Source organism: Podarcis gaigeae (genome assembly GCF_964106915.1).
Source record: "Podarcis gaigeae genome assembly, chromosome: 1".
Classification (NCBI taxonomy): Eukaryota; Metazoa; Chordata; class Lepidosauria; order Squamata; family Lacertidae; genus Podarcis; species Podarcis gaigeae.
Genome location: NC_139678.1, coordinates 131,014,108 through 131,034,477, shown reverse-complemented (window position 1 = coordinate 131,034,477; position 20,370 = coordinate 131,014,108). Strand labels below are relative to the sequence as shown.

Sequence of the window (20,370 nt, the reverse complement as noted above, 5' to 3'; positions counted from 1 at the left end):
TTTTATATTCAACTGATATTTAATTAGTTTGTTGTGTATTATGTGTTATTATGTAGGAATGTTGAAATGTGTTTGACAGTGTTATTTCCACAAAGGGAGGAATTTGTGTGTGTGTGTAATTGTCTTATGTTTAATGTATACTGCCTTATTCCTTATACCCCAATGGAGGATTTTCATACATTTTATGCTTTCTAATGGATCAGGCTATTGTGTAGTTCAATGTTTAGATAACCACATTTCGCTGTCCCACCTGGCACACTGCCAACCTTCCCTACCCATTTTAAATTGTGTTAAAACTCGCTTTACCAAGGAGAAGCTTCAGGAAGGTGTATATGCCTTGATTTAGCAGGAATGATCCCTTATAGAGTTAAATTGACTTATTTGGACAAGTGCCCCTTTTAAGAATGGTTTTCTTTTAACAGATTGGTTTGAAGAGTTAAGGACCACGGGGCAAGATAAATTCAAATTGGACCCAGTGTGAATTGGGCATGTGTATCCAGGCTGCAATTAGCTTTTGGTCCTTTTAAGTGCAAGTGAGCAACTTCCCATGACTGCAAGACCAGAGCCTCTAAAATAAAACCCCATAGAAAGGCCAAGGTAAAGACATTTCCCTCAGGACGTGTCCAAACCTGCCAGCTGTGATGGGTGCCAGGCAACATGGCTAATATGAAAGCCCTAAGTGGATTCACCAGGGATTGCCACTACTGTGACACGTGAGACCACAGAAGAGCTACCTTGACACCTGAGAACACAAAATGGCGGGGGGCAAAGCAAACTGCATTTTTTTTCCAGTCAATAGTGGACCTTCCTGCTAAATGTAAAGCATAGACCACTATTGGACAGAATACAACAGGTGTTCCTTTATGCGATATCCTATATCCAGCTATCTGCACTACTATACTTGCAAATGACCTTAAGAGGCATGGCTTGCAAGTCCCCTTCAGGTTTGCACAAACCCACACATCTAGTACGGTAGATACAAAGTTATTATTTAGTGCCTATCTATATAACATACACATACATTGTATTGGTCCGTGTTGCTCCCTCCTTTGCTGCCCTGCTCAACCCACCCCCTTTTTCCATTGGGCCTATTCCCACTCACAGGGCACCCCTACCTTCACCGAGATCTAGGGTGCGGAGAAAAGATTTGCAAGTTCTTACAGAACTTTAATGCAAATCTATCTCCGAATGGGGGACTGTTACGGAAGGGGGGGGGGCATGTCTTCTTCACCTTCTTCTTCGCTACAATATATCAATTTATTTCCAATTGTCAATGTCAAAAGGGACTAAAATCTATAAAATTCATAGAAAATCAACGTGCCAGTTTGCTCAATTACTCTAGGACTCCATCACACCTCCCCTGTCCAGCATAATCCCTCAAGCAAGGTGTCAAGACCCTAATCCTTTCAAATTGCTCTGATCAGCCTTTCCTCCAGACAATGTCAGGTGGCAGACTATGCATATTTGGGACCATTGTTTTCTCATCCCCAGGAAGTGTTTATCTGTGCATATCTCCAGCTCTGCATATTCCCCCCTCCCTCCTCCATATGTTAATCTGTGTAACCCCCCCACCTTCCTGAAGTGCTGATCTGTGTAACCCAACCTCCCTTTAATATATTCATGATGTAATCTGTGTAACCAAACCTCTCTTTAATGTATTCATGACGTGTTTTGCACTGTATTCTGGGACATGGAGGGAGTTTCAAAAACTCATGTCACCCCTTTCTCAGGGTTCAATCTCGCCTTGAACCTGTTGCGCAATAAACTTGGATCTTCTGCAGTTTGCTCCTGTCTCCGGCTGAGCTCATTTTCCTCCGCAGGGACCCACGGACTTAGTCCGATGAGCTGGGTGGCAGAGCAGCCTCGCACCCAGATTTTGCCGTAACAAGTCCATGACCTTGATTCAAAATGGCAGCCAATCATATCCAAACATGGATTAAGGTTACCAGATTTTTTTCAATGAATCTAGGGACACTTTTCAACTTCAATGGATTTTGTATGGGGACTGATTTGTAAATCCAGGGACTGTCCCCGGGAAAGGGGGATGTCTGGTAACCTTAACATAGATGTGAATTTGTTCCTTGTTCTCAGAATCCATCATGCAAAACGTAGTTAAAGGTAAAGGTACCATGACTGTTAGGTCCTGTCGAGGACGACTCTGGGGTTTCAGCGCTCATCTCGCTCTATTGGCCAAGGGAGCCGGCATGCAGCTTCCAGGTCATGTGGCCAGCATGACTAAGCCGCTTCTGGTGAACCAGAGCAGCGCACGGAAATGCCGTTTACCTTCCCGCTGGAGTGGTACCTATTTATCTACTTGCAGTTTGATGTGCTTTTGAACTGCTAGTTTGGAAGGAGCAGGGACTGAGCAACGGGAGCTCACCCCGTCACGGGGATTCAAACCACCGACCTTCTGATCAGCAAGCCCTAGGCTCTGTGGTTTAGACCACAGCACCACCCGCATAGTTAGAGTACCTTAAAAGGTGCCCAAATGCATAGCTAACAAACTTTCCAAAGTACAGAGTAGATTTTGAATTAGAATTTGTGATAATCTTTAACAAGCTATGAGAGACAGCAAAAGTGCAAGAATAATAATTCCCCATCAATTCGGGTGTTGTTGGGTCTTTCGCTTTTTTAAAAGTGTTATCATGAAGCGAAAGTACACACTGGAGGACTGAGCCCATGCCCACTTTCCTTTCTGATTGCAAGGTGCACTCAGAGTGTTTAATAGGAAGACTTGGCTGTACTCTGCAAAAGGTGTGTATTATGGGAAGTCCCCAGCTAGGAACTGCAATCCACTATTGGCAGCCTACTAGGCTTCTGTACACATGCGGATCTGAGCAAGGAGGAATGTAGCAAGGCATTGTTCCAGCACTGCAGAGTGAAAAAGTAGGTCATGGAAAGTAGGTTTGAGAGAACAGAGAATTGAACTTGTCACCTCAGATTCTATTGGAGTAGAAACTGAAAAGAGCCAGCATGATCTAGTGAGTTGAACAGGGCTCTCTCTGCCTTAAAAATAGCAGTCGAGATGCAAGGCAGACCTCCACGTCCCCACAGTCTCTTTGATGGTTAAAAAAGGGAAAGGGAAAGACGCTGCAACACCTTAGATGCTTCTGGAGATGTCTCTGCCTTAGAAGCTGCTCTGTTGTCCTCTGTGCTTTCAATCCCACTTAAATCAATGGGATAAAAATGGGTTCAGGATGGAGATGTAATTAGATACAGGTAGACTTAATCATTAAATGGGATTGCACTTGTTTAAAAGCTCATGCCCGTGTTTAGCGTAGTCTTCTGGATTTAGCGTAGTCTCCCCCGATGCATTTTAAATAAGACAAAGCAGTATCTTGCAAGGGGGTGTAGTTTATAGCAGTGTTTTTCAACCACTGTTCCGCGGCACACTAGTGTGCCGCGAGATGTTGCCTGGTGTGCCATGGGAAAAATTTAAAAATTTGAAAGATTTTTTTTTTAAAAGTCAAATTTTCACCCACTAGGCGGGCGCCAGACTGTGTCCTGGGTATGGGGTGGGGTGGGGTTTTTGACCCCACCCTCGGCCAGCAGGGGCGCTTTTCTGATGTCCAGGCTGTGATTGGTCCAGCAGGGGCGGTTTTCTGATGTCCGGGCTGTGATTGGTCCAGCAGGGGCGCTTTTCTGATGTTCGGGCTGTGATTGGTCCAGACTCCAGCCTGGACCTATCACAGTAGGACATCATCTTCCGACTTCCTTCCCGCCCGAGCACAGTGTGTGCAGCAGCGGAGAGAAGAAGACGTCGCGACTCGAGTCACCAGGAGGACCGGAGCAGGAGGAGATATTTCTGTTTACTTACTATTTCAAAATAAAGTAATTATAAAATACTTTCTTTGTGTTTATTTGATTCCTATTCAAGAGAATTACTTTATATATAGTCAATATAGGCACAGAGTTAATTTTTTTTAACATTTTCTAATGGTGGTATGCCTTGTGATTTTTTTCATGAAACAAGTGTGCCTTTGCCCAAAAACGGTTGAAAAACACTGGTTTATAGGAATTATAGGACTGTAGAGTTGGAAGGGATCCTGAGGCTCATCTAGCCCAGGATTCTCAAGAGGAGGTCATCTCCACTGGGTGGCCGCTTAGGAGGAAGAAGCTCCCCCCCCCCCCGCAAGTGCCCTTCCTACCAGACATGGAAAGAACGTGTGCCAGTCATGGACATCACATCATGAATCTTACAGACACAACATGAGGAGAGTGGGTGGTTTTGAAGTTGCCCTGAGACTGAGCAGCCAGAGAATAATAATAATAATATATTGTTTATACCCCACCCATCTGGCTGGGCTTCCTCAGCTACTCTGGGCGGCTTCCAACAAAATATTAAAATACAGTAATGCATCAAACATTAAAACATGGGCTGCCTTCAGATGCCTTCTAAAAGTCTGGTAGTTGTTCTTCTCTTTGACATCTGGTGGGAGGGTGTTCCACAGGGTAGGCACCACTACCGAGAAGGCCCTCTGCCTGGTTCCCTGTAACTTGCCTTCTGGCAGGGGGGGAACCACCAGAAGGCCCTGGGCACTAGACTGCAGTGTCCGGGCTGAACAATGGGAGTGGAGATGCTCCTTCAGATATACTGGACCGAGGCCATTTAGGGCATTAAAGGTCAGCACCAACACTTTGAATTGTGCTCGGAAACGTACTGGGAGCCAATGTAGGTCTTTCAGGACCAGTGTTATAGGTCTTGGTGGCCACCAGACACCAGTCTAGCTGTCGCATTCTGGATTAGTTGTAGTTTCCGGGTCACCTTCAAAGGTAGTCCCACACAGAGCACATTGCAGTAGTCCAAGGTTGAACAAATATCAGCCATCTTGCCTCTTGGGGCTTAATTTCTATACAAAGAGAGAGCACCCCCCTAACCCCTATCATTTGATAATGTGGTTCTGCAGTAGGGGGGGACACATAAGGAAGCACTTCACATCCCAGAGAACAGACTCCTCCCTTGGAGGTTTTGGAGAAGAGGTTGGATGGCCATCTGTCATGGATGCTTAAACTGAGATTCCGGCATTGCAGGGGGTTGGACTAGATAATCCTCAGGACCCTTTCCAAGTCTATGATTCTATGTTCAGATCTCTTCCATTGTAAATGAAATGCAAACCTTGTGCCTCCTCTAAGCAGTGGCCAGGGCCGGTTTAGACCACAGCGCCACCCGCGTCCCTGTTGCTGTATGTAGGTTTTATTTTATTTGTTTTTTATCTTATATTTTGGAAATGTACATCCAGGTCCCCCCCGTTAATTTTTTGGGGGGCCTCCAAGAGAGTGGGGCCCTAAGCTATAGTTTGTTTAACTTATTCGTAAATCTGGCACTGGCTGTGGCTGATTGGAATATACGCAGCCTTTTTACATATCGTGAATCAACTTCTCGGTGGGACTTAAGAGCGACAAATGCCAAAATTTACGATGGAAAGTTTGATGTTATCTACGAAGGAGATATATGGAAACCATCTGGACTTAGTGGAGGAACGGGAAATCCACACAGGAATATTATACTTGCTATCGGCTTAAGGAGACTAACAGAAGAGATCATAAAGGAAAAAGAGAAATTATATGAACAAGATACGATGTGGCAACACCAAGATAAGACTGGATAGAATTATGAACTTTGTTTGGACTGATTGGGACTGATTTGGACATTAACGCAGTAATAAGAAGATGATCTGAATCCCCCTTTGGATCTTGAAGTATGGGTTCCCCCAACAAAATTTAAAAATTTGGCTTTGTAATTTGGAATTTATATGATGTGATTTAATTTGATGTGATTGGCCAGTTAATAAAAATTATTTTTTTTAAAAAAAGGAATATACGCAGCCTCGTTGAAATAATTCCTGGTTTTTTAACTGGAAATGGAAGGAAGGTCAGAGAACTCCCAAACTGTAAAAATGAGCAGCGAAGAACAATGCATTTATTTCTGTGCTGTCCTCCCTTTTCTTTGTGCAAGGTGGCTGTGACCGGTTGGAGTTGGGAGAGGGGGGGGGGAGCGCACGGGGGGGGGGGCATCGCAGACAACCATCTTCAAGACACCCAGGAGGCTGGCGACAAGCAGACAGGAAAACGCGCCAGGGGCCTGGTGCCTGTTTCAAAAGCCAAATGCTTCCACCCGCATGCCCTCCAGCCATCAGGCACACAGCTGCTGCACATTATCTTAAACATTTCTCGCTTTTACTTTTCCCAGAGATGCTCGCTAATGACATACCTGTCGGTGACATGTGGCTGTTTGAGTTCTTTGACAGTCCGTATGCCCTTAATCCAATGGATTTTGTTGACTTTGAGATTAGAAATGGTGACTCCACCTGTTCCTCCTATTTTTCGTTCTTTCTCCTGGCTAATAGCTTTAATGTGTCCTGCACAGGACTGGGCTGCCTGCCTCTATCCAGTGAGTCATCATTTATTTACACGGCTGGAGCCCCCAAAGCTGTCTCCTGCTGGTTGTCGCTCTGCAGGGGGCAAATACAGCAAGACCAGTCAACCACGAAGAAAGATGACATCATTTTCATGAGGACGTTGGGGCAGGATATAGCAAGACACCTAATTTTGTGTTTGTGTACACACATCTATCCAGCTACTAGTCCCACTGCGTCCTAGGTAAAGGAAATTATATGAATTTCCTATATCTAGGATGCAGTGAACTAGTGAAGGCTAAAGCAAATGAGTACTGAAGGCTGGACTATTAAGAAGGCTGATCGCTGAAGAATTGATGCTTTTGAATTATGGTGCTGGAGAAGACTCTTGAGAGTCCCATGAACTGCAAGAACAAACCTATCCATTCTGAAGGAAATCAGCCCTGAGTGCTCACTGGAAGGACAGATCCTGAAGCTGAGGCTCCAATACTTTGGCCACCTCATGAGAAGAGAAGACTCCTGGAAAAGACCCTGATGTTGGGAAAGATGGAGGGCACAAGGAGAAGGGGACGACAGAGGACGAGATGGTTGGACAGTGTTCTTGAAGCTACCAGCATGCGTTTGACCAAACTGCGGGAGGCAGTGGAAGACAGGAGTGCCTGGCGTGCTCTGGTCCATAGGGTCACGAAGAGTCGGACATGACTAAACGACTAAACAACAACACTGAAGGCTAGGAGCACATGGGTTTTGTTTTGTTTCTTAATAGGAACAGAAAAGACTGTATGCGACAACAGTCACACAGGTGTTACTAGCCCAGAGATGAAAATAAGGTAAAGTCCCAAGCAGAGAGGAATGGCAAATCAAGCTGTTGGACTATGCGGAAATGGCAAAACTGTCTGGAAGACTCAGGAACCCCGAAGACCTAAACTTCAATAAAGAATGGGGGAAGTTATAATTTATCTAGGACAGGGGTCAGCAAACTATTTCAGCAGGGGGCCGGTTGACTGTCCCTCAGACCTTGTGGGCAGCCAGACTATATTTTTTGCAGGGCGAAATGAACGAATTCCTATGCCCCACAAATAACCCAGAGATGCATTTTAAATAAAAGGACACATTCTACTCATTTAAAAACATGCTGATTCCCGGACTGTCCATGAGCTGGATTTAAAAGGTGATTGGGCCGGATCTGGTCCCCAGACCTTAGTTTGCCTACCCATGATCTAGGAGATCACTGTAAACAGGTGAAAAGACTAGCAGGATTTCAATAACACATGTAATGTATTGAATATTATGGACAATCCAAAATATGGATTGTGGAAAAATTGTACGCTTGGATAGGACTCTGAGTGTCATCTACTCCAACCCCCTACAAAACATGTTAATAATATTTAGCTAACAGTGGTGGTGGTGGGAGCTAACTGGGAATTGAAATGGATAAAAAAATACTTTGAGAGGCACATGGGAATGGGAAAATGCAAAATGGGGAGGCCGGGTCACAATATGTCTTTACATCGCCTAAGTGGAGCTGAGCTATGGAACTCCTTGCCACAAAAGTGATCTGACTTCATTTTGCAAAATTCCGGGAGCTCATAAGGCAGAACTGTCCAGCCATTGTCTGCCTTCAGCTCATCCTTGGTAGATATATTATGAATGACTCGAGCTACAATGAAATGAACCACATTCTGGTTTGCCCTGCGCATTCCTAGGGCTGCAATCCTATGCACGCATTTACCTGGGAGGAAGTCTTCTTGTAGTCAGTGGGACCTCTGGGTTGGCATGCGTAGAACCAAGCTATAAATCATGCTTTAATGGCTTAGCACTCCTTTTGTATCTCACATGGGCTTAGCTATAATATTCCTTTGCAGTGTGTGAGGATAAATTAGTGAAAATAAGGGTTACAGACTCAACGGCCTGATGATCAGGACCAAAATACACCACTTGCTGCCCGAATCTTCCCTGTAACCATGCTGATAATTCATTGTATGGTGCCATCAAATTATGCTGTGATAACAGCTCTTATACATTACACGTTGCAGATGCTTTTTTTTATTGGCTTAATGTGAATATTATTGCCACTGTTTATTACCAAGACCTATCTTGTAGTAATTGAAATACAATGTGGTGCTATTAATCACTCTGAATACAAAATGTTAACTTTAAAGTGTTCATGGTGTGTGTTATTAAATACTGTTCTAAACATAAAGCAATTTGATTTACAATAGGACAGCTTAGAAAACTATGGCGATTGGCTGTGTAACAGGATGGGCAGATGCAACCGAGGAACCTGTAATCTTGAGGAAGTTTACAGCTGTTTCCTTTTGAATTGCCGTAAAACGGCATCTCGCCAAGGTTCTGCATTTTATTTAGTTGTAACCAAATGTGAACATCAGAAAGTTTAGACACGTTCTTTTAAGAGCGCCTTGAATGATGGGCCCATTGCCACAGTAAAATCGCCGATAGCAGGCTTAAAAAACCGTATATATTGGAGAGATCTGGGTTTTAGCAATATTATTGTCAGCATACTAGCTGCTTCAATATGCTAAGGATTTTGTCCTCACTTTTATGTATGATTTTATTATAAAAGCTTTATCCCACTGTTCCTTCAGTAAAGGTAAAGGTAAAGGTAAAGGTAAAGGTCCAGTCGTGGCCGACTCTGGGGTTGCGGCGCTCATCTCTCTTTACTGGCCGAGGGAGCCAGCGTGCAGCTTCCGGGTCATGTGGCCAGCATGACTAAGCTGCTTCTGGCAAACCAGAGCAGCGCACGGAAACGCCGTTTACCTTCCCGCCGGAGTGGTACCTATTTATCTACTTGCACTTTGATGTGCCCCATATTAAAATAATATAAAGCAGCTAAGAAGGGAGAAGGAAGCATACAACAGCGTGAAGCTGCGGGGTCCGGCAGCACTCCTTCTAAGTCTGATTTCGATAAGCGAGTTAAGCAAATGCTGAAATCTCTCCCATTGAAATGAACGAGGCTTAAAACTTAACGACAGTTGGATCACGCCTGTAATATATTAGAAAAGACAGTAATAAAGGCCCATCATGATAAACAAATAATGCTCAGAATAAATCAGCTTCTTTAAAAAAATAATGCAGAAAACACTTTTGAGTTCCAGATTCCTAATTTCCCTCCCAAGATCTCTCTGTGCAGGGCAGCAGGAAGAAACGATAAGAACTTGTGAAGAGAAATATGAACTCACAAGATGCCATAAGGTGGAACTCAAAAGACTGAATCTAATGTTTCTGCAGTCTTGGGTATAGGGAAAGCAATAGCGTACATATAGTTCCTTAGCTGACTGGGTGAATGTTAATTCTCATCGTATTTTTCTGAATTCTTTTGGAGGTTTTGATAGAGTTAATACAGCCTAGAGGATAAGTGCATCAGCTGTGGGAAGCGCTTGGCAGAAACCTCAGCCCTGCCATAAATAAAGTGTTGTCAAAGGACAACCACAACGGCACAACCTCAACCACTAATAATATGGGGCTTATAATAGCAGCCTACATTACAAGGTTGTCATGACGCTTACTACTATGTTTATGAAGTGCTGTGAATGTTCTAAGGCAGGGCTTGCTTAACTTGGGTCTCCAGCCAAACAGCAACTAGCAGGACCAATGGTCAAGGATGATGGGAATTGTAGTCCAAAAGCCGCTGGAGACCCAAGTTCGGGAAACCCTTCTCTAAGGCAACCTTTCCTAGACTGGTGCCCTCAGATGTGGATCACAACCCCACATCTTTTGTCTTACTAACTATCCCCTGTTTGCAGCTGGCAAACTTTACTTTGCTGTTGGCCCATCTTGGTGGGTCATGACTCTGTCTTGGTTTCTTAATGGCAATTCCCTGGTCAGGAAAAAAAACAAGTTTAGCCTGTATTTTGACACTGCTAAACCAAAACGTTCCGCACCTTCTCTTAGTCATAGCTGTCAACTTTTCCCTTTTCTTGTGAGGAATCCTATTCAGAATAAGGGAATTTCCCTTTAAAAAAGGGAAACGTTGACAACTATGCTCTTAGTACTCCAAATATTGGTTAAAATCTAACATTTACTAAATCTAGGAAGTATGGGTGTCTTGCACCCATGAACTCTGACACCCAAAACCTATAGCAATGGAAACCAACATCCCATCTTTTCAAAATGCCCATTTAATCTGTTGCCATTTTGATATACACATTTGTTTTATATAACCAGTAGCAAGGAGATGAGTGTCAAATGTAGTGTTAAAATGCAGGTCGCTTGCTGTTTGGCATGATTTGGGGTACAAAGGTCATTGATGTGTCATTGCTTTACATCACACATTGCTCAATGCTCTCCCAGTTGCCATCTGTGTGTATCTTAATCATCTCAACCCCATTTACATTTTGTTCTCAATTATCAGTGGTAAGCCACATCGCGTGACATGGCCACTGATAGCTCAGACAGTGTGAATGGTAGGAGAGTTGAAAACTCCACAGAGTACAGTATATGGGATGAAGCACTACACAAATTGGGCACATTGGATCAGTAGCTTCGACTGGCAGAGACTGTCCCCATTGTAGTTCATAGTCCCTATACAGTGGTACCTTGGGTTAAGTACTTAATTTGTTCCGGAGGTCCGTTCTTAACCTGAAACTGTTCTTAACCTGAAGCACCACTTTAGCTAATGGAGCCTCCTGCTGCCGCCATGCCGCCGGAGCATGATTTCTGTGCTCACCCTGAAGCAAAGTTCTTAACCTGAAGCACTGGAGAGCCCCTGAAGAGCCTTCCATGCTCACTGAGGGGCTCAGGCGGTGGCGCCTCCTGCTTGGGGGGCGGGAGGTGGGGGGTCGGGTGGAATCTCGCCTTGACATCACCTGCATTGACCTCCCCCCACATAGGCATCTGGGGGATGTAACTTAACCCTTCCACCCCACCTCCCACAGACAAACATTTGTGGGCATCTAGCTTTGCCCCCCTTTCCCTTCCCATATATTTGGGGGAGTCTAGTCTAGACTATTTCCTCCCCTCTCCTATACATTTGGGTTAATATTTTAATGTTTCAATATTTTAATGTTGTATTTTAATCTTGTTTTTATGTTGTATTCATTCAACTTGTTTTTTATTATTGCTTGTTAGCTGCCCTGAGCCCGGCCTTGGCTGGGGAGGGCGGGGTATAAATAAAAATTATTATTATTATTATTATTTCTGGGTTAGCGGAGTCTGTAACCTGAAGCGTATGTAACCTGAAGCATATGTATGTATCTGTTGCAGCAAAAACATCTTTGAAACACCTTAAGGTTCCACAAAACTGTCTGTTGCTTGTTCTTAATGTTGCAATTCCATACATGTCTACTCAGAATTAAGTCCCTTTGATTTCAGTGGGGCTTTCTCCCAGGGAAAGTGTTGCAGGACTGCAGCCTAAAAGGACTTCTTCTTAAGACGGTAGGACTTGGAGGAACAAATATTATCAGGGCAAATTTAATATTTGTTTGTACATGTCAGCCTGTGGGTATTTTGCCATACCGCCTCGTCAGCGATGAGGTTTACTTTGGAAAAACCTCTGGGCAAAATTCTGCTCTAGGTATTTTAAAATAAGATTACTCTGAATTATTGATTGCATCAATAAATACAGCCCATGGAGGAAGCACAGGGCCCTTGGTAAAAGGCAGCTGCCATGTGTTATTACTGTAAGGTAAATTAAAAGTTGATGGTGATCGCTGGCATAATAAATACCACCCTCACCTGACCCTGCCTTTCTCATCTTTCATTTGTCTTTACACTTCCTACCCCCTAAAAGGAAAGCTCACAGTTCAGGCACAAGGCAACATATGTAGGTTGCTTGTTTATGGCGCTCTAATTTCAAAACGTTCCACTAGATTAGAAGTAAATATGAGTATTGTGCTGACTTTAATTACAAGAGACAAGGAGCTATCATTTGCAGCCGGTGCCAAAAGATACCTGCTTGTGAATTTAATGTGTAGCAGGGCGATTCTAGGATACTGTGAATCTATAAGAATATACACTAATGGGGTGGGGAGGCGGAGGGGAGGGAAGAAAAGGTCAGCTCTCCTGAGAGACACCATCTCTGTGGAGGATGTGACGTTAAAAGCCATTGTTGCCATGTGCCTTTCTGTAACCCATGGCAACAGCCATCGCCATAGCAGCTGTCAGGTATTGATTTGAAGGGATAATGTAGGTGCCCCCCTTTAAAAATAACCCCACCAGATATTTGCACATTAGAATATAAGGGATCATTTTCCATTCTGGATGCGAGATTCCCAAAGTGTGGCTTTTGCAGCAGCAAGCTACTTCCCTAAATAAACAGGAAAGCCGTTTCAGAATGGTGATAGTATAATTTTGGAAGAGTGGTTGAATGCTCCCTGGGGGTAGAAACTGTTCCCCCCCCCCAACATGCTGTTATAGTTTTGTAGTTAATTAGGGGAGTGTAATTGGAGATTATTCTAGGTAATATAGAAAGAAAAGAAAATCTGCATATAGGGTTGTGAATAGTGATGGGGGATGGGAGAGAGAGCTGTTAGCATTTGCCAAGAAAGCTCAAAGCAGCAAAAATTTGAAGCACCGTTAATCCTTCTCCATAATATTATTGTAAAGAAGCTGGTTAAATGTGGGTTGAACGAGGTAACTGTTAATGGTTCCTTACCATAGCTGTCAACGTTTCCCTTTTTTTAAGGGCAATTCCCTTATTCCGAATAGGATTCCTCGCAAGTAAAGGGAAAAGTTGACAGCTATGGGTTTCTCGTCATCCTGGGGAGAAGTGACAAGTGGGGTGCTGGGTCCCTTGTTCAATGTTCTGTCCAATGTTCTGTTCAATGTTCTGTCCTGGGTCCCTTGTTCAATGTCTTTATAAATGACTCATAAAGGTAAAGGGACCCCAGACCATTAGGTCCAGTCATGGGCAACTCTAGGGTTGTGGCGCTCATCTTGCTTTATTGGCCGAGGGAGCTGGTGTACAGCTTCCGGGTCATGTGGCCAGCATGACTAAGCCACTTCTGGCGAACCAAAACAGCACAAAGAAATGCTGTTTACCTTCCCGCCAGAGCGGTACCTATTTATCTACTTGCACTTTGACGTGCTTTCGAACTGCTAGGTTGGCAGGAGCAGGGACCGAGCAACAGCAGCTCACCCCTTCACAGGGATTCGAACTGCTGACCTTTTGATCGGCAAGTCCTAGGCTCTGTGGTTTAACCCACAGCGCCACCCGCGTCCAACTCTCTGCCTAATATACCTCAAATATCAGGACGTGTGTGATTATTCCTTAGGAAAACTCTGTGTCTCCCCTTTCTTAGCAAAACTCTATAAAAATTTTTTTAACTCCTATCAAAAAGTCCACTTCTTCTGTGTGCACAAGACTATGGCCTTGCTGCTAAACACACCCAATAATCTACCTTTGAATATGTTGTAAACCATCACTGCCACCCTTTCTGCTTCTTTACCATAATAAAAATTGGTACCCCCCCTCAGCCATCGGTTATTTAAAGTGAAAATAAAACCACATATAAGTCACTCTGAAATTCTTGAGCTTGTTTGGAGGTTCTAGCAGGGGAGCGCAGCTATCGTATACCCTTGACCGAAGAACGGTACACTCCTTCTATCTGGGATGGTCGTCCTCTTCCACCGAGCGCGCAGCTTCGGGAGGGACGCACATGGAGCGGTGAGGGAGGAAGGGGACACCCGCCTAGCCAGCCAGATCAGCCGAATCAACCCTGGCGATCAATGGGGTGACAGATGTCGCAGCCAGATCGCCCTCACATCCCACTCTGAAATTCTTGAAGGACAGGTTGTATACACCTCCCTCTGGCAGTAACAATACCATGAACAATCCATGAAGATTTGAAGTGCACATGTGCAAACAACACAAATTTCCACAAGACAAAATTTATAGGACAAGCTATTGTGGATTTCCTCCTTTGTGAACCATATAGTCGATTGTTACCATGGCAGTGCAAGGATTCAAAATACTACCAAATACAATTTTAAACTGGTACCAACAATTTAGGGAGGGAATAAATAAAACACACTTTGTGCAGACCCTCCAAGTGTCCCTATTTTCCAGGGGCGTCCCTAATTTAGAGAAGCCATTCTGGTTCCTGATTTGATCCTGGAATGTCCCGCTTTTCCTAAGGATGTCCCTATTTTCACTGGAGAAATGTTGGAGGGCATGGAGTTACCTGACCCCCGAGCCGTCTGAAGACAATCCAGTATAGGGAAGGTTTCTTTTAATGTTTTATGTTTTGTTATGTTTTTATATATGTTGGAAGCTGCCCAGAGTGGCTGGGGCAATCTAGCAGGACGTGTGAGGTATAAATAGTAAAACTATGATTATGGAATGGGACGTCCCTATTTTTATCGGAGAAATGTTGGAGGGTATGTTCGCAAAAGAATGTGCTATCTTGTCCCCTTTGCTTTCAAAATTCATTTTCCCAGCAGGGAACATGTATAAGAAACCACTTAACTCTGCTATATTATTTACAGGTTGTCTTATTATTCAGTGAATGTTACTTGTTTATATCCCTACTTTTTTTTTTTAAAAAAAAGACAGCTGTAATTTGAGCACCACATTAATCCAGCCTGAATCTGTGGCTCCATTTGTAGTGTACTTAATATGCCCACTCAGCCCCTTCCACATCTGTTGAATTCCTAGATAACACAAAAAGGTTGGAAATGCTGTCCACAAAAGCAAATGAGATATTTTTTTTTTCTGTTGGGGGGTGGGAAAGGGGCAGGAATTAAAGGAAGACACAACTAAAGCTTCCGAAATAGTTCTACGGTAGTTAGATATCCATTTAAGGATTGCACTTCCCCTTTAAAAAACAACAACAACAGCGTGATTAGGTAGAATTGTTATAATTTCATGATATCACACAGAGTAACTGTATGCTTTACCACAGATACTCTTCCTGTTCAGTCACTACTAGATGGGTGCTAGCTAAAGGTCCAGTAAGACACACACAGGGATACATAGGAACATGGAGCATAAAAGCTGTGGATTTGTAATGGAATTTGTTTTTCTGTTTTCCATGTGAGATCGGGCAGATTTTGAGAGAACCTGGTTTGAAATATTTATTCAACCAGCCCAACTAAAACAATATTCAAATGAACATTAACAGCATTTGTGCAGAATTGGTGGCGCTTATGAAGATAATGAAACATGCCTCTGAAGAAACTTCTCTTTCAGATGTGCCTAAAAGCTCTTTCCATTAATCAGTTATAATGATACTTTTTTTGCAGAGGTTAACAAGAGTGGCACATGGTAATTAACTACCCATTCCCTATTGCAGAGACAATCATAAAAGTCTGCCATATTTGGCAGATGCCTTGTTCCTGAAAGGATCCTTTAGCTAAAAAGGATGCATTCCTTTATTTTAGGTATCAGAAATATTAGCATAACCCTGGGCTGTTAAAGACCTGATTCAATCTCATTTGTTAGGTACGGGGGGTGGGGGGGAGTTAACCAAGATTGCCTATGGTAGAAAGCCTAGCCCTCTTCAACCCCCCACCAAGGGCTGGCCCAAGACATTTTGGCACCTGAGGTGAACCACAAAATGGCGCCCCCTTCCCACCATGGGAGTAAGGGGGAGTGAAGCTCTATATGAGGAATAAGGGGTAGGGACAATAATTTACATTCTGTGAATGAATGAATAGGACTTCTTCAAGTACTGTTCTATGCAACACTGGTGCACCCCACAAGTTGCCCGGACAGGCGGTCCCCACGCGGCCCCCAAGCTGAATATTGACTCAAGGCAACGTGCTATGGGGTTAAAATTGGTCACAACTTTATTAACTTTCAGATGTAGGAAGACCTTGGCTCAGGCATTGGGCGTTTATCCTTCCCAGTCCCCAGCCGGGGATGTGGGAGACAGCAGGGTTATCCAGAATGTGTGTGTGGGGGGGGGGTTGGGATGGCTCTGGAGAACATATGTTCAAGCAGAGAGCCCGCCCCCCGTTTTGCCACCGTTGGAGGGGAGAGCAATGGCAACCTCTCGGCGTATGGCCAATACCTCCCCTCAAGACCCCTTTAGCGGGGAACCCTGGGATCACCGCTGCAAGGGGGGCGTGGGTCACCGCTTCACTCCCCCCCCCCATTTAGGAAGATAGACTAAAGGATTCCACCCAAGGCCTGAAACCGCCAAAGTTGTGACATTTTGCTATGGGAAAGGCAAACTGCCAATGCAGGAAAATTCCTTTCCGGCCCTTCAGCAGTGACCATGATGTAGCAGCGCCTGCGTACCTGTGGAGAAGAGGTTAACCTGCAAAAGAAGGCTTAACTGAGGGAGGGCAGGGTGGGAGAAGCTCTGGAGCCAAATGCCGCTTTGCAGGTAAGATTCACCTTCTGTTGTGTGGGCAGGGCAGTCCCTTCCCCTACCTGGCTGACCCCCTGGCAACACTTCCCCAGGATCGAGCGATTGGCTGAGGTAGGCAGAGACTGTTATGTACTGAAGTTCTCACCCTGGGCCAGTAGGGGGATACTGTGGATAGTTTTCACTCAGGTCCACATATGCAAATAGGGGATTGAAAGTGACATTTAGTGATTGGATAGTTACAGAAAATGGTTACAGTTGTGTTGTAGTGGAGGTCTATATAAGCAGGCTGGCTGAACCCTTCAGTTCAGTTCTGTTCTGGCCTGTGAATAAACGAGAGCTGTTCGAAGAATCGCTGTGTCGTCTGATATGTTCACCCACAACTTAACAGAGACCTCCAGGTATCCAGCCTGGGGAGGGCGAACCCAGCCCATACTACCGGGAGCCGCACTGGGATCCGGGGGGGGGGGGCTGTGTGTGACTATGCAAAAGGCACCCCCTATTTGATGTGGGGAGCAGTCATTACCAACCACAGTGAAGGATCACGTTGACAAGAAATAGATGAAAACCAAGGATCAGGGCTCCGCTGCATTGCAGTTGGGATGAGCGAATCCCAGGCCTCTTGATCTTTTCAAGCCACACAACTCTCCCAGTTCCTGCACTGATTGTGTTACTCCACATGTTCGAGTGCGGGGAATGGCCTGTTAGTGTGGCTGACACCGGTTCTCCCTGCGTTTTGCTTTCATGCTAAGGTGAAAAGCTCCCATGCGGATGGGTTCAAAAGGACTCAATTTGTGTTCTTTGGCTTAACTGACTTAGGAGGTAGTTTGGTTTATGGAAGGTGGATGAAACGAGAAATCTTACTGTGGTGTAATCATTCCCTCTGGAGCTGCAAAAAACCAAAGAGTGTGCAGCAGATTTGTATTGATTTCTGAACTGGAGATGAAAGAAAGAAAGAAAGAAAGAAAGAAAGAAAGAAAGAAAGGCAGCCATATGGACACACAGAGAAACATGTCAGTTTCCATGCTTTCTGAAATAGCTGACTGTGTGGGCCTTTTTATTCTCCGACATCATCTTTAGCCAAATATCATGATATCACAAATGTAGCAACATGGAAAGTTGCGTGTCACTTGAGGGCAAGATGAACTTGGAAAAAATGATACCTCTGGCAATGAAAACTCCACCATATTGTTGCACACCAACCCTAATCTCCAAGCAGTGTGAGATTCCAGGGTCTCAGTTTCCTTTTGGGAATGAGGCACAGCAGAGACTGTGGCGTCTTTATGATATATGGTTTATTTACACACACACAACCTGAGCCTACAATGGAGAGGTTCACAGCATAATCACCCGCAAAAGAATCTTTTTTTGTCCCACAGGCATGGATTCAAAGAGACACCAAACATCACCCTCTGCCTGACACTTTGCATCTCAGTCACATAACTCCTAACTCCAAAAGTTCTTAAGCTCTGGCGTTATCTGTTGAGAGAGAGGCCCTACTCATTTGCCAACTCACAACAAGTCCCTTTTGACCCTTTGTTGTCTTAATGGCTCATGACCTAAGCTCTCACTTCAAAACAAAACTAACCTGGCTTAATTAACACTTGCTGGTTCCAGAATAATTAGAAGTGTCTAGCACACAACTCAATACATATGGGTTTGGCACCAAGTTTTAACAATTAAATTCTAACACTAGCTTTATCTGCAGATGATAGAGGCCTGACACCCACAAACCCATAACAATATCATGCTAGGTTTTGGTCTGCTTTGGCATAACATCCTGCTCTTGGTGAAATCCAGCCCCAACAAAATGATGGGGAAATGTATTCCATAACAGCACTCAGAGCCATAAGAAATACAGTCATACCTCGGGTTGAATGCGCTTCAGGTTGAGCGCTTTCGGGTTGCGCTCCGTGGCAACCCGGAAGTAACAGAGCACATTACTTCCGGGTTTTGCCGCTTGCGCATGCGCAGACGCTCAAAATGACATCACGCGCATGCGCGGAAGTGGCAAAATGCGACCTGCGCAAACACGCCGTCACGTCTTACATTCCATTCAGGATGCGAATGGGGCTCCGGAACAGATCCCGTTTGCATCCCGAGGTACCACTTTATTAGGTTAATAGCATCACTCAAAAAAAACCTTGTCACATTAGGAAAATGAGGCTATAGTGAATGTTCACGTGTTTCTATTAACGATACAAAGAAGTGCTTTTGCTGGGAGTTGTGGAGTCCTGAGCTCTGTAAACACCATACATTCAAACTCCCCCCCCCCCAAAAAAAGGAATAACGGGAACTAAAGTTTACTTCAATGTCCTGGCTTGGAAAGGAAGCCTAGCCTATATTTTCCCACTGGCCTGCAATTTCTCCTTCAATACTCCAAAATAATCAAAACCCCAGCATTTATTAATTTCTAGGATTTAGGGGAGTCGTCCCCCCCCCAAGCCTATAACAATACTGACATGGGACCTGTTTGCCACTGCCCCCATCATCTCTTGTTCCTTGGGTAGTCAACTGGGGAAGGGGGCTTGGACCTTCCCTTCCCCCCTTATGCTGAAATAAATATTTAAGTGTTTATAAAGGGGAAGCAGCTCTTGCTACCCAATTAAGAAATAAAGCCCAATGCTATGAGAGTTTTCTTTTCATTTGTCAGAGGTAAAACCAGTACTGTCAATCACAGTCAGAACCAGATAGGGCTGCGGAGCTGACTGTCCACCAGTGGGTTAGTCAAGGACAAATAATAGTGTGAGCTCCAATATATAATGAAAGCTTTTCGATAATAAAACAAAGCACCTTGTTATTATTTTCTCATTGATATCTCATCAAATAGTTCCCTGAACATTAGTCATGGAAGGATTTTGTGATCTTTCAATAGTCTGATCTTAAAGGGCTGTTTTCAACATTACAGCTTTTTTACCTGTGTTCTTACAAGTCATACCAGGATGAAATCTGAGCTTGGGAAAGATTTATACTCACAGGCCACACACAGATATGCTGAGCCAATGCTGGGTTTCTAGCAGAATCATGAATGATTAAGGTGCACAAATGAATTAAGAGTTGCTGCTGAAATGCACAACCCCCTGCCTTAAGTATCAGAATGAATGAATCCCAATCCAAAAACTCAACTCTATGGGCCCCCCATCACCATTATGCAGTGCGGAGACCAGGGGTGAACCCACTGGTCCATCTCTTTTCCACATGTCTCTCTTTTGGGGGGAGCCCACAGAGTCTTAATAAAATGTACACAAGCATTATATTACACGAGCACTGTCCACTTGCACCATAGGTACATGAAGGTCAGTGCTATTCTTCTCCTGCCCACACTTGTGCATAGGGAGTGGCGACGGGGAATGGGAGGTCTGCGCATAAGCAGATACATGTGCTCAATGTACAATCTGTTATGTCAGTGTCTTAATAACAACACATGCTTCCTAGAGGTACACACACAGAGAGACAGACAGACAGAGAGACTGAATCTCCAATTGTACATCTGTTCTTTCCAACAAATTCTTTCATTTGGAAAAAAAATACACTTTAAATTTCCTTGCACAAAGAGGAAATACGAAGAACTGGCTCTTATTCGATGAAATCCTACAGTCCCCGTGACAGTCATATCCCCCTCAATGAAGAAAATGGTATAAATAGACCTTTCTGTTTACATTGTTTGTGGTAGTTTGTAGAACAGATCAAGGAAAAATAACTTCAAAAACAAGAGAAGATGGTTGTTGTCCTCCAGCAGAAAT

The 20,370-nt window shown here is 44.2% G+C and overlaps 1 protein-coding gene across 2 annotated transcripts in view; it reads left to right on the top strand.

Moving 5' to 3' along the window:
- Window positions 1-20,370, top strand: part of PLEKHM3 (pleckstrin homology domain containing M3) — a 798,157-nt gene that overhangs the window by 325,918 nt on the left and 451,869 nt on the right. The gene's annotated exons all lie outside the window — the stretch shown is intronic.